The sequence below is a fragment of the Cervus canadensis genome, chromosome 7, assembly GCF_019320065.1.
Source record: "Cervus canadensis isolate Bull #8, Minnesota chromosome 7, ASM1932006v1, whole genome shotgun sequence".
NCBI classification, from domain to species: domain Eukaryota; kingdom Metazoa; phylum Chordata; class Mammalia; order Artiodactyla; family Cervidae; genus Cervus; species Cervus canadensis.
In genome coordinates, this window is record NC_057392.1 from 31,478,639 (window position 1) to 31,500,200 (window position 21,562).

A 21,562-nucleotide genomic window follows, 5' to 3' on the forward strand; every position below is an offset into this window, starting at 1 on the left:
CTTTAATCCATTTTGAGTTTATTTTTGTGTATGGTGTTAGAAAGTGTTCTAGTTTCATTCTTTTACAAGTGGATGACCAGTTTTCCCAGCACCACTTGTTAAAGAGGTTGTCTTTTTTCCATTGTATATCCTTGCCTCCTTTGTCAAAGATAAGGTGTCTATAGGTTTGTGGATTTATCTCTGGGCTTTCTATTCTGTTCCATTGATCTATATTTCTGTCTTTGTGCCAGTACCATACTGTCTTGATGACTGTGGCTTTGTAGTAGAGTCTGAAGTCAGGCAGGTTGATTCCTCCAGTTCCATTCTTCTTTCTCAAGATTACTTTGGCTATTCGAGGTTTTTTGTATTTCCATACAAATTGTGAAATTCTTTGGTCTAGTTCTGTGAAAAATACCGTTGGTAGCTTGATAGGGATTGCATTGAATCTATAGATTGCTTTGGGTAGAATAGCCATTTTGACAATATTGATTCTTCCAATCCATGAACACGGTATGTTTCTCCATCTGTTTGTGTCCTCTTTGATTTCTTTCATCAGTGTTTTATAGTTTTCTGTGTATAGGTCTTTTGTTTCTTTAGGTAGATGTACTCCTAAGTATTTTATTCTTTTTGTTGCAATGGTGAATGGTATTGTTTCCTTAATTTCTCTTTCTGTTTTTTCATTGTTAGTATATAGGAATGCAAGGGATTTCTGTGTGTTAATTTTATATCCTGCAACTTTACTATATTCATTGATTAGCTCTAGTAATTTTCTGGAAGAGTCTTTAGGGTTTTCTATAGAAAATCTTCTCACTTTCAATCTATATGTGTCTTTAGGTCTGAAGTGGATTTCTTGTAGACAGCATATATATGGGTCTTGTTTTTGTATCCATTCTTCCAATATGTGTCTTTGGGTTGGAGCATTTAATACATTTACATTTAAAGTAATTATTGATATTTATGTTCCTATTGCCATTTTGTTAATTATTTGGGGGTTGATTTTGTAGATTTTTTTCTTCTCTTGTATTTTTTGACTATATAAGTCCCTTTAACATTCATTGTAAAGCTGGTTTGGTGGTACTGAATTCTCTTAACTTTTGTTTGTCTGAAAAGCTTTTGATTTCTCCATCAATTTTGAATGAGATCCTTGCCAGGTAGAGGAATCTTGGTTGTAGATTTTTCCCTGTCAGTATTTTAATTATATCCTGCCATTCCCTTCTGGCCTGCAGAGTTTCTGCTGAAAGATCAGCTGTTAAAGGTATGGGGTTTCCCTTGTATGTTACTTGTTGCTTTTCCCTTGATGATTTTAATATTCTTTCTTTGTGTTTAATCTTTGTTAGTTTGATTAGTATGTGTCTCAGCATGTTTCTCCTGGGTTTATCCTGCATGGGACTCTTTGGGCCTCTTGGACTTGATCGACTATTTCCTTTTCCATGTTGGGGAAATTTTCAACTATAATCTCTTCAAAAATTTTCTCATACCCTTTATTTTTCTCTTCTTCTTCTGGGACCCCTATAATTTGAATGTTGGTGGTTTTGGTATTATCTCAGAGGTCTCTGAGACTATCCTCAATTCTTTTCATTCTTTTTATTTTATTCTGCTCTTCAGAAGTTATTTCCACCATTTTATCTTCCAGTTCACCGATTTGTTCTTTTGCTTCAGATATTCTGCTACAGACTCCTTTTAGAGTATTTTTAATCTCACTAATTGTGTTATTTGTCTCTGTATATTTATTCTTTGATTCTTCTAGGTCTTTGTTAATTGATTCTTGCATTTTCTCCATTCTGTTTTTGAGGTATTTGATCATCTTTACTCTCATTATTTTGAATTCTTTTTCAGGTACTTTGCCTATTTCCTCTTCATTGATTTGGACTTCTGTGATTCTAGTTTATTCCTTTATTTGTGCACTATTTCTCAGCCTTTTTATTATTTTTTAAAAAACTTACTGTGTTTGAGGTCTCCTTTTCTCAGGCTTCAAGGTTGAATTCTTTCTTCCTTTTGGTTTCTGCCCTCCTAAGGTTGGTGCAGTGGTTTGTATAAGCTTCGTATAGGGTAAGATTTATGCTGATTTTTTTGTGTTTTTGTTTTTCCTCTGATGGGCAGGGCTGAGTGAGGTGGTAATCCTGTCTGCTGATGATTGGGTTTGTATTTTTGTTTTGTTTGTTGTTTGAATGAGGTGTCCTGCACAGGGTGCTACTGGTGGTTGGGTGATGCTGGGTCTTATATTCAGGTGGTTTTCTTTGTGGGAGTTCTCACTATTTGATACTGTCTAGGGTTAGTTCTCTGGTAGTCTAGAGTCTTGGAGTCAGTGCTCCCATTCCAAAGGCTCAGGGCTTGATTTCCTGAAAACTCCCTGATGTCTGTGGAGGCGGTGTGGAAAGAGCTGCAGCTTGTGAGTGAACTTGAGGTGGCAGAAGGAGTGTTCTCTGCAGAGGGAGGGAGGCTGTGACTCCAGATGTGGGTGGTCACGGCCCACACACGGTGACAGAGGCGGCTGGTCACGTCTGAGCTGTCCGTGCTCCTGGGCAGCTGGCTCAGTTCAGTGGAGGCTGTTTCCTGCAGTCACCTGGTGGTTCTCTTGGCGGTACTCTCTCACTTCTTGCCATAGGCTGGATCAGTCAAAAACCAAGTTTCTTGTTTAAATCCAAGCAAATCTCCAATGAGTGTAGCTGATGGAACAAATGTCGATAGTCTTCAGGGTACTGATTGGCTTTAAGGGTTTGAAAAGATTATACAATATACTGGGAACACCAGAGGACAGTACAAACAATTCTTGCCCAGTCTTTCTGTGTTTTTTTTTAATATAATAAGATAGATAAAAAACCAAATAATCCCAGCAGTGTTTTTCATGCATCTTATCAAAGTGGTTCAAATGACACTGAAATTCTTTGTTAGGAAGAGTTTTACACTGGTTAAAAACATCTTGTATTTTCTTCTTCTTCTTTTTTTTTTTTAATTGGAGTATAATTGCTTTACAATGTCGTGTTAGTTTCTTCTCTACCACAAGGGTATTTTCTGACAAAGGTATCCATGTTAGCTTGTACCATATCATTTTGTATGTATTGATATTATTCCAGCACTCACCAAAGCAAAAAGGATTAGAATATCTGTAATAGCATGTAACTTTTTGATTCTCATTGCTAAAAGGAAATTATGTATATCCTGGAATTTTGTAAAACAATGGATTGAGTTTAAACATTTTCCAAAAAATTTCAGAGGCTTATTTCTTTTAGATGCCTGTGTTAAAAAATGTCTTGTGAATTGTGATTGGTTCAGATTATCATTAGCTTTTACCTCAAAGCACAGTTATACAAAATGATCAGTCACTTCAGTTGTGTCCAACTCTTTGTGACCCTATGGACTGTAGCCTACCAGGCTCCTCTGTCCATGGGATCCAGGCAAGAATACTGGAGTGGGTAGCCATGCCCTCCTCTAGACTTTTCTAAATATGCATAGCAAAATCATTAACCAATATGTTAAGATACCATGTATATTTATATATATATGGGATGAAGTTCATTGTTAATGAAAATAAATGTAAATCTGTATGTTTAAAATGGTCTTCTGGATAATACTGAATTTTTAAGAGCCACTTTCTTGTCACTGATATTATAATGTGCTAGATGAAAAATCTGTACTATAGGGTGTTAACTTTGCCATTTTTTTGTTCACTTAAGCTTGTGAAATTGGTATTCTTATCCACTGATGGTTTTTAATTTTAATTTTTAAGCCAAGTGTCCATTTCCCAGAGTTAATTTAGTTAAAACTCAGTTGCACAGTTTGTAAGTTCACTGATACCTGAATATACCTAAACTGTAAATCACTGAACGTGTGAGAGAGGCAAAGGAGTCCTGGCCATCTGCTCTGTGTTTGGATGTCTCACGTATGTTATGTACCCTTAACATTCCTTCATATAGACCAGGGGAAGACAGAAGCATGAGTCACATCCAAAACTGGGCATTGTTCACTTTGGCTTTGTCCCTTCATTCTTTCTGGAGTCATTTCTCCACTCCTCTCCAATAGCATATTGGGCACCTACTGACCTGGGGAGTCCATCTTTCAGTGTCACGTCTTTTTGGCTTTTCAAACTGTTCATGGGGTTTTCAAGGCAAGAATGCTGAAGTGGTTTGCCATTCCCTTCTCCAGTGGACCACTTTTAGTCAGAATTCTCCACTCTTGGGTGGCCCGACACAGCATGGCTCATAGTTTCGCTGAGTTTTAGACAAGGCTGTGGTCCATGTGATCAGTTTGGTTAGTTTTCTGTGACTGTGGTTTTCATTCTGTCTGCCCTCTGATGAATAGGATAAGATGCTTATGGAAGCTTCCTGGTGGAAGAGACTGACTGAGAGGGAACCAGGGTCTTGTTCTGATGGGCGGGGCCATGCTCAGGAAATCTTTCATCCAATTTAATTCAGATGACCATTATAACTACTACTGTGGGCAAGAATCCCTTAGAATAAATGAAGTAGCCCTCATAGTCAACAAGAGTCCAAAATGCAGTACTTGGGTGCAATCTCAAAAATGACACAATGATCTCTGTTCATTTCCAAGGTAAATCATTCAGTATCACAGTAATCCAAGTCTATGACCCAAACAGTAATGCTGAAGAAGCTGAAGTTGAATGGTTCTTTGAAGACCTACAAGACCTTCTAGAGCTAACACCAAAAAAAGATGTCCTCTTCATCCTAGGGGACTGGAATACAAAAGTAGGAAGTCAAGAGATATGTGGAGTAACAGGCAAGTTTGTCCTTGAACTACAAAATGAAGCAGGACAAAGGCTAATGGAGTTTTTCCAAGAGAACACACTGATCATAGCAAACACCCTCTTCCAACCACACAAGAGATGAGTCTATACATGCACATCACCAGATGGTCAAGACCAAAATCAGATCAATTATAACTTTTGCAGCCAATGCTGCAGAACCTCTATACAGTCAGCAAAAACAAGACCAGGAGCTGACTGTGGCTCAGATCATGAGCAACTTATTGCAAAATTCAGGCTTAAACTGAAGAAAGTAGGGAAAAACTCTAGATCATTCAGGTATGACCTAAATGAAATCCTTTATGATTACACAGTGGAGGTGACAAATATAATGTATTCAAGCGATTAGATGTGGTAGACAGAGTGACTTAAGAACTATGGATGGAGGTCCGTAACATTGTATAGGAGGTGATGACCAAAACAATCCCCAAGAAACAGAAATGCAACAAGGCAAATGGTTGTCTGAGGAGGCCTTACGAATAGCTGAGAAAAGAAGAGATGCTAAAGACAAAGGAAGAGGAAAGATATACCATTCAGAGTGTGAGAGTTGGACTATAAAGAAAGCTGAGCAATGACGAATGAATGCTTTTGAACTGTGGTGTTGGAGAAGACTTTTGAGAGTCCCTTGGACTGCAAAGAGATCAAAGGAGTCTATCCTAAAGGAAATCAGTCCTGAATATTCTTTGGGAGGAGTAATGTTGAAGTTGAAGCTCCCATACTTTGGCCACTTGATGGGAAGAACTGACTCATTGGAAGACTCTGATGCTTGGAAAGGTTGAAGGCCGGAGGAGAAGGGGACAGCAGAGGATGAGATGGTTGGATGGCATCACTGACTCAATGGACCTGAGTTTGATTAAGCTCCAGGAGTTGGTGATGGACAGGGAGGCCTGGCATGCTGTGGTCCATGGGGTCACAAAGAGTCGGACAGGACTGAGCAACTGAACTGAACTGTGAACTCCTCAAATCATTGTGTTCATTCCCTGGATCTGTGCATCTTCACTTTGGAGACCAGGAGAGTGAATCAGCTGGTGGAAGTCTAGGCATACTGGAGTGGAGGGAGCTGGAAGGTTGGTATCAAGTTTTCCAGGAACACCCAAAAATTAAAAGCCATGTCTGATCTCAAGGAGCTTTAAATAACATAAAGTGACGGAACATATTCTCATGACTCATTTCCTAGACAGTTACAAAGTAGATAGTCATTACTTTGGGGAGGACTGTAAACCCAGGAGTATGAGGAAGGATAGAAACTTCCTTTCCCTAATACCTACTAGAGTTCTTGGTCTTCTCCAGTCAATCAGTCAGTCAGTTCAGTCACTCAGTCGTGTCTGACTCTTGGCGACCCCATGAACCACAGCACGCCAGGCCTTCCTGCCCATCACCAACTCCTGGAGTTCACCCCACTCATGTTCATTGAGTCGGTGATGCCACCCAACTATCTCATCCTCTGTCATCCTCTTCTCCTCCTGTCCTTAATCTTTCCCAGCATCAGGGTCTTTTCAGATGAGTCAGCTCTGAATAAGAAACTCAGGCAAGGCTTTGCTGGGGCTCTTGCTCTGGCTGCAGGGGAAGCGAGAACAAGCAACAGGTTCCTCCTCTTGCTTGCTCCCCAAGGGAGGGTCAAGTTGGTTCCTTATGTGAGGTCTGGGTAGGGGTGTGTCCAGGGATCAGGCTGAAGGGGTGGCTTAGGTGGTCTGTCCACCCTTTGGTGGCGTAAAGTGCAGGGGGCATGTATAGCACCCTGCTTTGCTCCTGACACCCAGTTTTTGCTCCTGGCTCTTCAGAAGTGGCAGCTGGGGGTTTTGTTTTGTTTTTTTTCTTTTTGTATCTTTTGGTCAAGAATTTGCTCCAGCTGCTCAAGCACACAGTTATTTTTAGTCCCATATAGTTTCTTTGTATTTTGTAGGTAGAGGAGAGGTCTGTCCCCCGGCAAGATTGGCAGCGATGCAGCCAAGGGTCCCAGTTCTCAGCCTGTCTCATCCCCAGGGAGTCCTTCCTCTCTGATGCCGGCACTTGCAACAGAGGGACTCACTGCTATTGACTACCTCAGCTTCCTCCAGGCTAATATCTGAGGGGAAAATACAGTATTAAGTCCCAGACTTTAGTGTAAATTAGTTTTAAGGTATTGTCACACTTTTCAGAGTGGTTGTGAGAACTAAAGTCTTCCCAAGAGGCTTGGTGGTAAAGAATCTGCCTGCCAAGCAGGAGACACGGGTTCGATTTCTGGGTTGGGAAAATATCCTGGAGAAGGAAATGGCAACCCATTGCAGTATTCTTGCCTGGGAAAGCCCATGGACAGAGGAACCTGGCAGGTTATAGTCCTTGGGATCTCAAAGAGTTGTACACAGCTTAGCAACTAGGAAGCAGCAGCAAAGACTAAGGGTTCAGCATCACGCCTGGCACATCACATGCGCTCAGCAATGAAGAGTTACTGCTAATGACAGGATCCGAAAGAGATGGGAATACCAGACCACCTGACCTGCCTCCTGAGAAACCTATATGCAGGTCAGGAAGCAACAGTTAGAACCGGACATGGAACAACAGACTGGTTCCAAATAGGAAAAGGAGTACATCAAGGCTGTATATTGTCACCCTGTTTATTTAACTTATAATCAGAATACATCATGAGACGCACTGGGCTGGAGGAGGCACAAGCTGGAATCAAGATTGCTGGGAGATATATCAGTAACCTCAGATATGCAGATGACACCACCCTTAAGGCAGAAAGTGAAGAACTGAAGAGCCTCTTGATGAAAGTGAAAGAGGAGAGTGAAAAAGTTGGCTTAAAACTCAACATTCAGAAAACTAAGATCATGGCATCCAGTCCCATCACTTCATGGTAAATAGATGGGGAAACAGTGGAAACAGTGTCAGACTTTATTTTTTGGGGCTCCAAAATCACTGCAGATGGTGATTGCAGCCATGAAATGAAAAGATGCTTACTCCTTGGAAGGAAAGTTATGACCAACCTAGACAGCATATTAAAAAGCAGAGGACATTACTTTGTCAACAAAGGTCTGTCTAGTCAAGGCTGTGGTTTTTCCAGTAGTCATGTATGGATGTGAGAACCAGACTATAAAGAAAGCTGAGTGCCGAAGAATTGATGCTTTTGAACTGTGGTGTTGGAGAAGACTCTTGAGAGTCCCTTGGACTGCAAGGAGATCCAACCAGTCCATCCTAAAGGAGCTCAGTCCTGGGTGTTCATTGGAAGGACTGATGCTGAAGCTGAAGCGCCAATACTTTGGCCACCTGATGGGAAGAGCTGACTCATTGGAAAAGACCCTGATGCTGGGAGGGATTGAGGGCAGGAGGAGAAGGGGATGACAGAGGATGAGATGGCTGGATGGCATCACTGACTCAATGGTCATGGGTTTGGGTGAACTCCGGGAGTTGGTGATGGACAGGGAGGCCTGGCATGCTGCAGTCCACGGGGTCGCAAAGAGTCGGACATGGCTGAGGGACTGAACTGAACTAGACTGAATGACAGGATCAGCATGAGGGCTTGGATGTGGGGAGGGAACGTCCTTTAAGATAAGCAATTGTGTGAGAATGGTAACATGCATAAAGCATATCCTAGGTATGTATGAGCCTTATATAGGGGGACTGAAAAAAAATTGTCAGTGTAATTATGGAATTGGTTAAGTCAGTATTGAGCCTAAACAGGGTCAGGGAGTTTTGGGTGTTTAATTTTGAGTTGAGAGGTGGCCAATGAGGTTTGGTGAAATTAAGGAGAGTGGGTAGAACAAGAATAAGTCTAGGTGGGAGCTTTGACATCAAGGAGCAAGTCATGCATAAAAGCCTGAACTTCAGTTTCTGTGTTTTTGGAGCTTCATTCTATGCTTGGAAACAAACTTCTCATTGATTTATTTTCTGTACTTGTAATAAATGCATATAGGTGCTAGGCACTGTTCTAACAACTGGGAATTCAGCAAGCATCAAACAAAAGAAAGCAAGTTAGTGATCTCAAGGGGTTTCCATTTCACAGCAGGAGATAGACATAAAGATAGCTGATGACAGGCAATGAAGAGAAATAAAGCAGAGTCAGGGTTTGGAGTATAGTTCTGTGTGTGTGTGTGTGTGTGTGCACACACACATGTATGCATATCTTAGATTCCCTAGAACACAGAGCCTGAGACAAAGTTTACATCCTAATATTTTAGGGAAGTGCAATCTCAGAGCAGTAAAAGTGAGGGAGAATAGAATGCAAAGCAGAGAAATCGGGAAAACATAACGTGATGCATTTTTAAACTGGTCACAGCCTTAGAAGAAACAGGTCACTTGGGATATTTCCAGAGATTCCGTGCGGAGCTTTGCGGTTGGGGGAGGAAAAGAGAGCAATTTACATGGATTTCTTTGTTTCTGGACTCTTACTGATCAGATTCACCTCACAGGATCTTCCACTTCTGGTTTGTGTCATCTAACCTGTCTGCGCAGCTGCTTGGGAGACTGGAACCTGCACGGGTCTGGATGGTTGACCCTGGATTCAGGTGCTGCTGAGGGCTGACCTTCTTCCAGTAGGAAGAGCTGAATGAACAGCGAAAGTAAGGGGTGAAGGGATGATGGTGACATCAGGGCTATGATCACATCCACTGCTTTTCCTGGGGCTCCTCCATCTGGGAAGCAGAGAAAAAGGGTGATGCCTGGGGACAGATAGAACAGGACGAGTTTGCAGAGGCACGTAGATTGGATCAGTCCTTGAGCTTTTTATGTATGATAGCCAGATAAGGTGTTGTTTGAGCAGAATTTTGAAGCAAATGAGAGAGCTAACCACGTGGATATCTTGCAGAAATGGATCCTAGGTGCAGGGCATATCAAGTGCAAAGACCTTGAGGTAAGAGCAGAAGGTAAGGAGCAGGAAGAAGCCAGTGTGGCTAGACCAGAGTGACTGGGAGCAGGCACGGTGGGGATGAGCTCAGAAAGGCAGCAAGCAGAGTGCTTTCTGGACCACGTTTAGTCTTTGGCTTTGGCTCTCAGTGAGATGGAAGCCAAGGGGTGACTTACATTTTTAAAGGATTTTCTGGCTTCTGGTAGAGAATAGATCATAGAGGGGTGAAAGAGGAGGTTGGAAAACCCCAGCTTGGGGATGCGTAGATCAGGTGGTGGCTGTGAGATGCTGAATTCCAGTTATATTAAATTAGGGCTTTCAGAGTTTGCTAAGGGTTGGATGTGGAGTGTCAAAGAAAGAGAAATCAAGAATGATTCTAAGAGTTCTGGCCTGAGCAGCTGGAAAGGAGAAATGAGTCTCACAAAGGTCCAGTTTATTTCTTTCAGTGGGACTTACTTCTTTTGCTGGTGAGAAGATATCTCTAAGCAGGATCTTCCATTGTGAAATATTACAAGTTGAGTTCACTGATAATGCAAAATAGGTTCAAGTAATTTATATATTTTAGATTCATTCTGTACTAGTAGATTGAAATTTAAAATTTCCATTATGTATTATCTGTTTATAGTACATCTATTAAGGAGAAAGGCTTAATTAGCCCCAGAAATAATAAGTTGTCTAAGTGGTGTGTGTGCATGTGTGTGTGTGTGTGTGTTGGGGGAGGGGTGGTGAAATGTACTTATTTTTAGTATTCTTCCAATGAAAGGCTGGAACTCCTCATATAATGTGTCAGATTGCTGTAAGATATTGTCATGTAGGTTTCATTGTTATTGATGCTAAACACTCTAAGAATATCTCTGGCTCATGCAAAAGGTCCAGAAATATTTCAGTGATTTATGAAACAAAGAGGTTTCCTTGATATTTGAGAACCAACACTGATGGTTTTAGCGAATGCAGTAGTAAGCATTTATTACAGCACCTGCAACGCAGTTACCTGGCTGCTTTCTGTTCCATTAACATGTTGTGAAAAAGTCTTGATGGAGCTTTTAGCCATAAAACATCTTAGAGTGTAATCTGTTTTTAGAAGATTAATTCCATCTGAAATAGTGAAGCAAATGATAAACAGCTTAAAGGAGATCAGAGAAATAGATCATGTTACAGTTGAGGGCAATAATATCATTCCACACTTAAGAAAACTTTTCAGGAGAGGAAAATCTGATAAGAAAAATGGCTGAACCGTGTTTATTGGATGAAATCCGATAGGCTATTCCTGCCAAGATGTGTTAAAGGAGAGGGAATAAATAGTTACAGTTCAAAAAGAAAGAAAAGATGTAGAATGTTTTATTTTAAAAATATTTTTGATTCATGCAATTACTTGAACCCCCCAATAGTCTAAATATTTATTTTTTTATTTTCAACCTGTGGTTTCTGAACAGAATGGGCTGAAACCCAAATGAGTCCTGGAACTGAACCCAGAGGATTCAGATGATATCTAGTTGGCAGAACTAACTTGGGGCCAAGATCCTGGTAGCTCGGCTGGTAAAGAATCCACCTTCATGTTAAGGTTTGACAGAAAACAACAAAATTCTGTAAAGCAGTTATCTTTCAATTAAAAAATAAATAAAAAGAGAATCTGCCTTCAATGCAGGGGCCCCAGTTTGATTCCTGGGTCAGGAAAATATCCTGGAGAAGGGCTGGGATACTGACTCCAGTATTCTTGGGCTTCCCGGGTGTCTCACATCACCACCAATAACCCAGATAACCATGATGGTGTGATTATTCACCTAGAGCCAGACATTTTGAAGTGTGAAATCAAGTGGGCCTTAGGAAACATCACTATGAACAAAGCTAGTGGAGGTGATGGAATTCAGCTGAACTTTTTAAAATTTGAAAATATGATGCTGTGAAAATGCTGCCCTCAATATGCCAGCAAATTTGGAAAACTCTGCAGTGCCCACAGGACTGGAAAGGGTCAGATTTCGTTCCAATCCCAAAGAAAGGCAATGTCAACGAATGTTCAAACTACTGCACTGTTGCACTTATCTCACACTCCAGCAAAGTAATGCTCAAAATTCTCCAAGCCAGGCTTCAACAGTACATGAACTATGAACTTCCAGATGTTCAAGCTGGATTTAGAAAAGGCAGAGGAACCAGAGATCAAATTGCCAACATCTGCTGGATCATAGAAAAAGCAATAGAATTCCAGAAAAACATCTACTTCTGCTTTATTGACTCTGCTGCAGCCTTTGACTGTGTGGATCACAACAAACTGTGGAAAATTCTTAAAGGGATGGGAATACCAGACTACCTTACCTGCCTCCTGAGAAATCTGTATGCAGGTCAAGAAGCAACAGTTAGAACTGGACATGGAATAATGAATGAACTGGGAAATGAGTACATCAAGGCTACATATTGTCACCCTGCTTATTCAACTTATATGCAGAGTACATCATGAGAAATGCTGGGCTGGATGAAGCACAAGCTGGAATCAAGATTGCCAGGAGAAATATCAATAACCTCAGATATGCAGATGACACCACCCTTATGGAAGAAAGTGAAGAAGAACTAAAGGGCCTCATGATTAAAGTGAAAGAGGAGAGTGAAAAAGCTGGGTTAAAACTCAACATTCAAAACTCTAAAATCATGGCATCCAGTCCTATCACTTCATGGCAAATAGATGGGAAAACAATGGAAATAGTGAAAGACTTTATTTTTTTGGGCTCCAAAGTCACTGAGGATGTTGACTGCAGCCATAAAATTAAAAGATGCTTGCTCCTTGGAAGAAAAGTTATGACTAATCTAGACAGCATATTAAAAAGCAGAGACATTACTTTGCCAACAAAGGTCCATCTAGTCAAAGCTATGGTTTCTCCAGTGGTCATGTATGAATGTGAGAGTTGGACCATAACGAAAGCTGAGCACTGAAGAATTGATGCTTTTGAACTGTGGTGTTGGAGAAGACTCTTGAGAGTCCCTTGGACTGCAAGGAGATCCAACCAGTCCATCCTAAAGGAGCTCAGTCCTGGGTGTTCATTGGAAGGACTGATGCTGAAGCTGAAGCGCCAATACTTTGGCCACCTGATGGGAAGAGCTGACTCATTGGAAAAGACCCTGATGCTGGGAAAGATTGAAGGCAGGAGGAGAAGGTGACGACAGAGGATGAGATGGCTGGATGATATCACCGACTCGATGGACATGAGTTTGAGCAATCTCCAAGAGTTGGTGATCGACAGGGAGGCCTGGGTGCTGCGATTCATGGGGTCACAAAGAGTTGGACATGACTGAATGACTGAACTGAACTGAACTGATCGCTCAGATGGTAAGGAATACTCCTGCATTGTGGGAGACCTGGATTTGATCCCTGGGTTGGGAAGATCCCCTGGAGGAGGGCATGGCAACCCACTCCAGTGTTATTGCCTGGAGAATCCCCATGGACAGAGGAGCCTGGTGGACTACAGTACATGGGGTTGCAAAGAATTGGACATGACTAAGTGACTAAGATTTTAGTTGAAAAGAGGGAAACAATTTGAGGTGTACTGTGACTCTGAAAAGAATATGGTTAGAGTATAAGATTTTGCTTCTTGTGTTTTAAATTCTTATTAAGAGAGGTCAAAGCACATTGTTGGCAATTCCAGGAAGAAGGACCTTGTATGTAACTTACCACCACTGAGCAGGAGAAATTGGTCCAGGTTTTGGTACAGCTCCAGACACACTCTGAGTGATTAGCAGACACCAAGGACCTGGCTTTCGCCCTGTGGAAAGACACGCTCGATGACAAATAACTCTCCTTAGAGTTTTAGACAGACGCAGGGGAAGGATATGCTATTTACCCAGGAGGTAGTAGCATATGACATTTACCACCCTGAGGAGATGTTGCAGATGGGAAATATCAATTCCGGAGGAGTCTTCAGACATATTTACAGATGATGCCCTCATGGCGGTTTGAGTCCTTCTGAAACGTTACAGAACCTGTGGACTTATCTCATTCACTAGTTCTCCTTTGATGATGAGCCTAACGTGCCATTCTTTACACCTTAATATAATACCTTTTATGTTTCAATTTCAGGGAAACCTGAGATAATAAAGTAGACTTGGATCTATTTATTCATTTAGTTAGTCAACATTTATTCAGCACCTGTTTGCAGGGGATTAAGCTAGGCAGTGATTAATAAGAAATGAAAGGCATTTTTTTTTCTTACAAAGATTGCCATTATCTGGTAAATAATAATAGTAATTATTGTTATGCTTCCCCAAGCTGCATAAATCCTGGTTGAGATGGAATGACATTAACAGTAGCAACACAGATTTCTCTGACTCCCGTCTATAATTGTAGGACCTCTGCTTCTGGAAGAGAGTCGGGCATTTATTGCTGGGAGTCCCATGTGGTTTCTCCTGGGTATCCCACATGGCCCCTGCATTTTTCTCTTTCTGGTCTGGCTTCCTTCCACATAGGTCCCCAGTCTCGGGGCCCTTGCCTGCCTCTCGGGCCTGTGACTGAGCTGGTCTCATGAGATCTGCCTCTTCTGCTGAGTGTCTCCACTGCTGTTGTGTGGGATTCCTCTGATGGCAACAGTGCATCTTGGATTCAGAGCCACACCATCTTCCTGGCAGAAGCAGATGATGTATGTCTTTTTCACTTTTGGGTCACAAGGCGAAGCAGGGCTGTGTGTGCCAATGGCCTTGCAGAGCTCTACTGCCCTAGGTCTTCCTGTTTTCATTCATAGCTTTTCCTCCCTGATTTTTCCTCCATCCCCTCTCCTTCTCTCCATCCCCCATCACCACAAAGTTCACTGGGGCGAGGGCTGGAGGGCAGTGAGTGCAGGTGGACATGTCCAAGTCAAAGCTTCTCAATTCAAGTCATGTCCTTCTCCAACAGCCACTTTTATTAGACCTGCCTTTGCACTGATGCCTTTTCCCCGCAGGATAGACTTTTCTTAGTTTTTGTTGTAAATAGACTTGTAGCTGGCCCAGTTTATCAGGCCTGCAGGCATGCTCAAACATCGTAGGATAAAGTCTACTCATAATTATTTGCATTTGAATCTCATCATAAAACATTTTCATGGGTTGTGTCTCATTTTTCTCACAAAAGCCCAGCAGTCATGCCGCTTTCTGTGCAGATTCGGTAGTGTAGAATTCAGATCTCTTTCCTCTCTGGTGTCTGCGTATCTCTATTCATTTCCTCTCTCCACCTCTCCATCTCTTCATATGAATCTTGTATACCAGTCATACCAGGAGAATCATGTGCAATTTTCCGAATTCTCCATGCTCCCTTTTACCTCTGGGCCTTTACACTTGTGTGTTAGGTTGGGTTCCCTGAGACAGAGAACTTCATGGGGTATGTTCTTGGGAGACTCACTCACAAAGGAGTGAGGAAGGCAGGGCTGGGCATTGGGAGAAGCTGTTGTGCAAGTGTGGCTGCAACTAAGGGTTCAGATAATCATACAGAGAATGTAACCCTGGGCAAGACAGTTCTCTGGGGCGGAGGGCAGTTCCCAGTGAGGGATGAAGGTGTGAACGGTCAGCATCTGATACTACTAGCAACTGGGGGGATGGGTGAGTCAGAAGGAGGGCACAGGTGAAATACCGAAGTATCCATTCTACATATTTTCCTCCCACTTTGATGTTCTTACCCAGCTTAAATTTCCCTAAATCATGCCATAGTTTGGTTTCTTTTATATTTAAACCTTTTTTTTTTTTTTTTTTGCTTTATACAACTAATTTTTCTTGGACTTTCTAATTGACAAACACGACAAAATAAGCATATGTTTTAATCTAACTGCTAAGTTCAACCTACTTCTTTATTTAAAAATGAATGGGACTTCCCTGGTGGTCCAGTGCTTAAGAATCTGCCTGCCCGTGCAGGGGACATGGGTTCGACCCCCTGTCCCAGAAGATTCCACATGCCTCAGGCAATTAAGCCTGTGCTCCACAACTAGAGAGTAGCCCCTACTCACCACAACTAGAGAAATCCATAGCAACAATGATGCAGCACAGTCAAAAATTAATATATAATTTCTTTAAAAAAATGAATGGGATAGCATTGAGAGATGAATGGATAAAGAAGATGTGGTATATCATCCTGATACCAAAACCAGATGAAGATGCTACAAAAAAAGAAAACTACAGGCCAATATCACTGATGAACATAGATGAAAAAATCCTCAACAAAATTCTAGCAAACAGAATCCAGCAACATATTAAAAAGATCATACATCATGACCAAGTGGGCTTTATTCCAGGGATGCAAGGATTCTTCAATATTTGCAAATCAACCAGTGTAATACACCATACTAACAAACTGAAAGATAAAAACCATATGATTATCTCAATAGATGCAGAGAAAGCCTTTGACAAAATTCAACACCCATTTATGATAAAAACTCTCCAGAAAGCAGGCATAGAAGGAACATACCTCAACATAATAAAAGCCATATACAACAAACCCACAGAAAACATTATCCTCAATGGTGAAAAATTGAAGGCATTTCCTCTAAAATCAGGAACAAGACAAGTGTGCCCACTCTCATCACTACTATTCAACATAGTTTTGAAAGTAAGTCCTAGCCACAGCAATCAGAGAAGAAAAAGAAATAAAAAGAATCCAGATTGGAAAAGAAGAAGTAAAACCCTCACTGTTTGCAGGTGACATGATCCTCTACATGGAAAACCTTAAAAATACTACCAGAAAATTACTAGAGCTAATCAATGAATAAAGTAAAGTTGCAGGATATAAAATTAATACACAGAAATTCCTTGCATTCGTATACACTAACAATGAGAAAACAGAAGGAAATTAAGGAAACAATCCCATTCACTATTGCAACGAAAAGAATAAAATACTTAGGAATAAATTTACCTAAAGAAACAAAAGACCTATGTATAGAAAACTATAAAACACTAATGAAAGAAATCAAAGATGGAGAAATATACAAATAGATGGAGAAATATACCATGTTCATGGATTGGACGAATTAATATAGTGAAAATGAATACACTACTCAAAGCAATTTGTAGATTCAGTGCAATCCCTATCAAGCTACCAACTATATTTTTCACAGAACTGAACAAATAATTTCACAATTTGTCTATACAACACAAAACCCCTCGAATAGCCAAAGCAATCTTTAGAAAGAACGGAACTGGAGGAATCAACCTTCTTGACCTCACACTATATTACAAAGCTATAGTCATTAAGACAGTATGGTACTGGCAGAAAGACAGAAATATAGGTCAGTGGGACAAGAGAGAAAGTCCAGAGATAAATCCATGTGCCTATGGACACCTTATCTTTGACAAAGGAGGCAAAAATAGACAATGGAGAAAAGACAGTCTCTTTAACAAGTGGTGCTGGGAAAACTGGTCAACCACAAGTAAAAGAATGCAATTAAAACACTTGCTAACACCATACACAAACATAAACTCAAAATGGGTTAAAGATCTAAATGTAAGACCAGAAACTATAAAACTCTTAGAGGAAAAGATAGGTAGAACGGTTTCTGACATAAATCACAGCAAGATCTTCTATGACCCACCTCTCAGACTAATGGAAATAAAAACAAAAAATCAAAAAGTGGGTAAAAGAACTAAACAGACAATTCTCAAAAAAACAAAAAAAACAAAAAAAAAAAAACCCAAATCATACAGATGGCTAATAAACACACGAAAAGATGCTAAACATCACTCATTATTAGAGAAATGAAAATCAAAACCACAATGAGGTATCATCTCACACTGGTCAGAATGGCCACCATCCAAAAGTCTACAAGCAATAAATGCTGGAGAGGGTGTGGAGAAAAGAGAACCCTCTTACACTGTTGGTGGGAATGCAAACTCATACAGCCACTATGGTGAACAGTGTGGAGATTCCTTAAAAAACTGGGACTAGAACTGCCATATGACCCAGCAATCCCACACCTGGGCATACACACCGAGGAAACCAGATCTGAAAGAGACACGTGCACCCCAGCGTTCATCGCAGCACTGTTTGCAATAGCTAGGACATGGAAGCAGCCTAGATGCCCATTGGCAGACGAATGGATGAAGAAGTTGTGATCCATATACACAATGGAATATTACTCAGCTCTAAAAAGGAATACATTGAATCAGTTCTAATGAGGTGGACAAAACTGAAGCCTATATGCAGAGTGAAGTAAGTCAGAAAGAGAATCTCCAATACAGTATATTAACACATATATATGGAATCCTATATACAAGGCAGCAGAAGAGACACAGATATAAAGAACAGACTTACGGACTTTGTGGGAGAAGCCGAGGGTGAGATGATTTGAGAGAATAGCATTGAAACATGTATATCACCAAACATAAAACAGAGACCAGTGCAAGTTCAATTCATAAAGCAGGGCACTCAAAGCTGGTGCTCTGGGACAACCCAGAGGGATGAGGTGGGGAGGGTGGTGGGAGGGGGGCTCGGGATGAGGGGACACTTGTGTACCCATGGCTGATTCATGTTGATGTATGGCCAAAACCATCATAATATTTTAAAGTAATTATCCTCCAATTAAAATTAATTAATTTAAAAAGATGTGGTGTATATATATATATATATATATATATACACACATACATATATATGTATGTATATATACACATGCATACACACATTATTATTATTATTTTTATTTATTTTTATTAGTTGGAGGCTAATTACTTTACAATATTGTAGCAGTTTTTGTCATACATTGACATGAATCAGCCATGGATTTACAAGTTATACACACACAATTGAATGTTACTCAGCCATAAAGACTTCCCTGATGACTCAGACCGTAAAGAGTCTGCCTGCAGTGTGGGAGACCTGGGTTTGATCCCTGGGTTGGGAAGATCCCCTGGAGAAGGAAATGGCAACCCACTCCAGTACACTTGCCTGGAAAATCCCATGGGCAGAGGAGCCTGGTAGGCTACAGTCCATGGGGTTGCAAAGAGTCGGACACAATTGAGCATCTTCACTTTATTTCTTTTTCTTTCTTTCAGCCATAAAAAGAAGGAAATAATGCCATTTGCAGTAATATGGATGGACCTAGAGATGGTCATGCTAAGTGATGTAAGTCAGATAAAGACAAATGCCATATGATAGCACTCATAAATGGAATCTAATTTAAAAATGATACAAATAAACTTATTTACAAAATAGAAACAGACTCACAGATTTCTAAAGCCAACTTATGGTTACTATTGGGGGGTGGGGGGCGGGGAGGGATAAATCAGGTGTTTGGGCTTAACATATGTACACTACTATATATAAAATAGATAACCAAAAGGACCTAGTGTATAGCACAGGGAACTCTGCTCAGTATTATGTAGTACCTATATGAGTAAAGAATCTGAAAAAGAATGAACATTTGTATATGTATAACCGAATCATTTTGCTATATACCTGAAACTAACACAACATTGTAAATCAACTATACTGCGTTAGATTTTTTTAAAAAATATTGAATGGAATGGGATAAATTTTTTTCTTAGACATATTTTCTTGGATTCCCTCACCTCCTGTTCTATTTCGGAACGACGGTCTCCTAGTTCTGTTGCACAGCTCTCCTCCTGGGATATGTTTTCATTGAACTCCTGCTTTAGAAACAGTATTTCTTACATTCCATGTCTTCTTCCTTGTGTTTATGTTTACAGCCTCAAGTTAACTTTTTACAAAGGATTAATGGAGACCATTAGAAAAGACCCTGATGCTGGGAAAGATTGAAGGCAGGAGGAGAAGGGGACGATGGAGGATGAGATGGTTGGATGGCATCACTGACACAATGGACATGAGTTTGAGCAAACTCCAGGAGTTGATGATGGAAAGGGAGGCCTGGCGTGCTGCATTCCACGGGGCCACAAAGAGTCGGACACGACTGAGTGACTGGACAACAGGAAAGTGGAGATAAACTTTTTGTCTAAAAATGCATGATTTTCACCATGAAATAAAATTTTCGGTTCAAAATAATTTCTACTCATAATTTTAAAGGATGGTTCCATTATCTTCCAGTAGCTAATGCTGCCTCTATGACTCTCCTTCATCTGTGGGTAAACTTGTTCTTTTGTGGTGGCTCAAAGCTTCTTTTGGAGCTTCCCTAGTGGCTTAAGGATAAAGAATATGCCTGCCAATGCAGGAGACACAGGGTCAATCCCTAGGTTGGAAAGATCCCCTGGAAAAGGAAATGGCACGCATTCCAGTATTCTTGACTGGGAAATCCCCACGGACTGAGAAGCCTGGTGGGTTACAGTCCATGGGGCCATAAAAAAGTCGGAGACAATCCAGGGACTAAACAATAACAACAACAACAACAATTATCTTCAGTAGACGCTTAATCTCAGTAGACTATTAATATCACTAAGTATGAGTCTTCCTAAGTTTATCCTGTCAGGCACTTTGTGATTACCTTCATCTCATGGCCTCTGTCATTTCTCAGCTCAGGAAGTGTTCTCCAATCCTGTTTTCCCTTCATTTGCTTAGTTTCTTCTCGTATCTTGCTCATGAATCTCAAATGATGCCCCATGCATTTTCCATTTCATTGTAATTCTCTTCAGTGTTCTGGGAGATCTACTCTCCCCCCCCCCATCTTTTCTGTCAAATTTATTACGACAATCACATTTTAAAAGAGTTTTAAAAATTAATTTTCTTGAAGCTTTACAATGTTATGTTGGTTTTTGCTGTACGGCAAAGTAAATCAGCTATTAATATATGTTTATATATACCTGCTCTTTTTTTGTCTTTCCTTCCCATTTAGGTCACCACAAAGAACTGAGTAGAATTTCCTGAACTATACAGTAGGCTCAGATTCAGTTTAGTTCAGTCACTCAGTCATGTCAAATTCTTTGCGACCCCATGAACCGCAGCACACCAGGCCTCCCTGTCCATCACCAACTCCCGGAGTTTACTTAAACTCATGTCCATTGAGTCAGTGATGCCATCCAGCCATCTCATCCTCTGTCGTCCCCTTATCCTCCCACCTCCAATCTTTCCCAGAATCAGGGTCTTTTCAAATGAGTCAGTTCTTCACATCAGGTGGCCAAAGTATTAGAGTTTCAGCTTCAGCATCAGTCCTTCCAATGAACATTCAGGACTGATTTCCTTTAGGATGAACTGGTTGGATCTCCTTGCAGTCCAAGGGACTCTCAAGAGTCTTCTCCAACACCACAGTTCAAAAGCATCAATTCTTCGGGGCTCAGCTTTCTTTATAGCCCAACTCTCACATCCATACGTGACCACTGGAAAACCATAGCCTTGACTAGATGGACCTTTGTTGACAAAGTAATGTCTCTGCTTATTAATATGCTGTCTAGGTTGGTCGTAACTTTCCTTCCAAGGAGTAAGTGTCTTTTAATTTCGTGGCTGCAGTCGACATCTGCAGTGACTTTGGAGCCCCCCAAAAATAAAGTCTGCCACTGTTTCCACTGTTTCTCCATCTAATTGCCATGAAGTGATGGGACCGGATACCATGATCTTACTTTTCTGAATGTTGAGCTATAAGTCAACTTTTTCACTCTCATCTGTCACTTTCATCAAGGGGCTCTTTAGTTCTTCTTCACTTTCTGCCTTAAGGGTGGTGTCATCTGCATATCTGAGGTTATTGATATTTCTCCTGGCAGTCTTGATTCCAGCTTGTGCTTCCTCCAGCCCAGCGTTTCTCGTGATGTATTCTGCATATAACTTAAATAAGCATGGTGACAGTATACAGCCTTGATGTACTCCTTTTCCTATTTGGAACCAGTCTTTTGTTCCATGTCCGGTTCTAACTGTTGCTTCCTGACCTGCATACAGGTTTCTCAAGAGGCAGATCAGGTGGTCTGGTATTCCCATCTCTTTCAGAATTTTCTGCAGTTTATTGTAATCCACACAGTCAAAAGCTTAGGCATAATCAATAAAGCAGAAATAGATGTTTCTCTGGAACTCTCTTGCTTTTTCGATGATCCAGTGGATGTTGGCAATTTGATCTATTTTATATTTGGAGAGGCATGACAGCCATATTTTTAATTGCCAGAATCTCTTA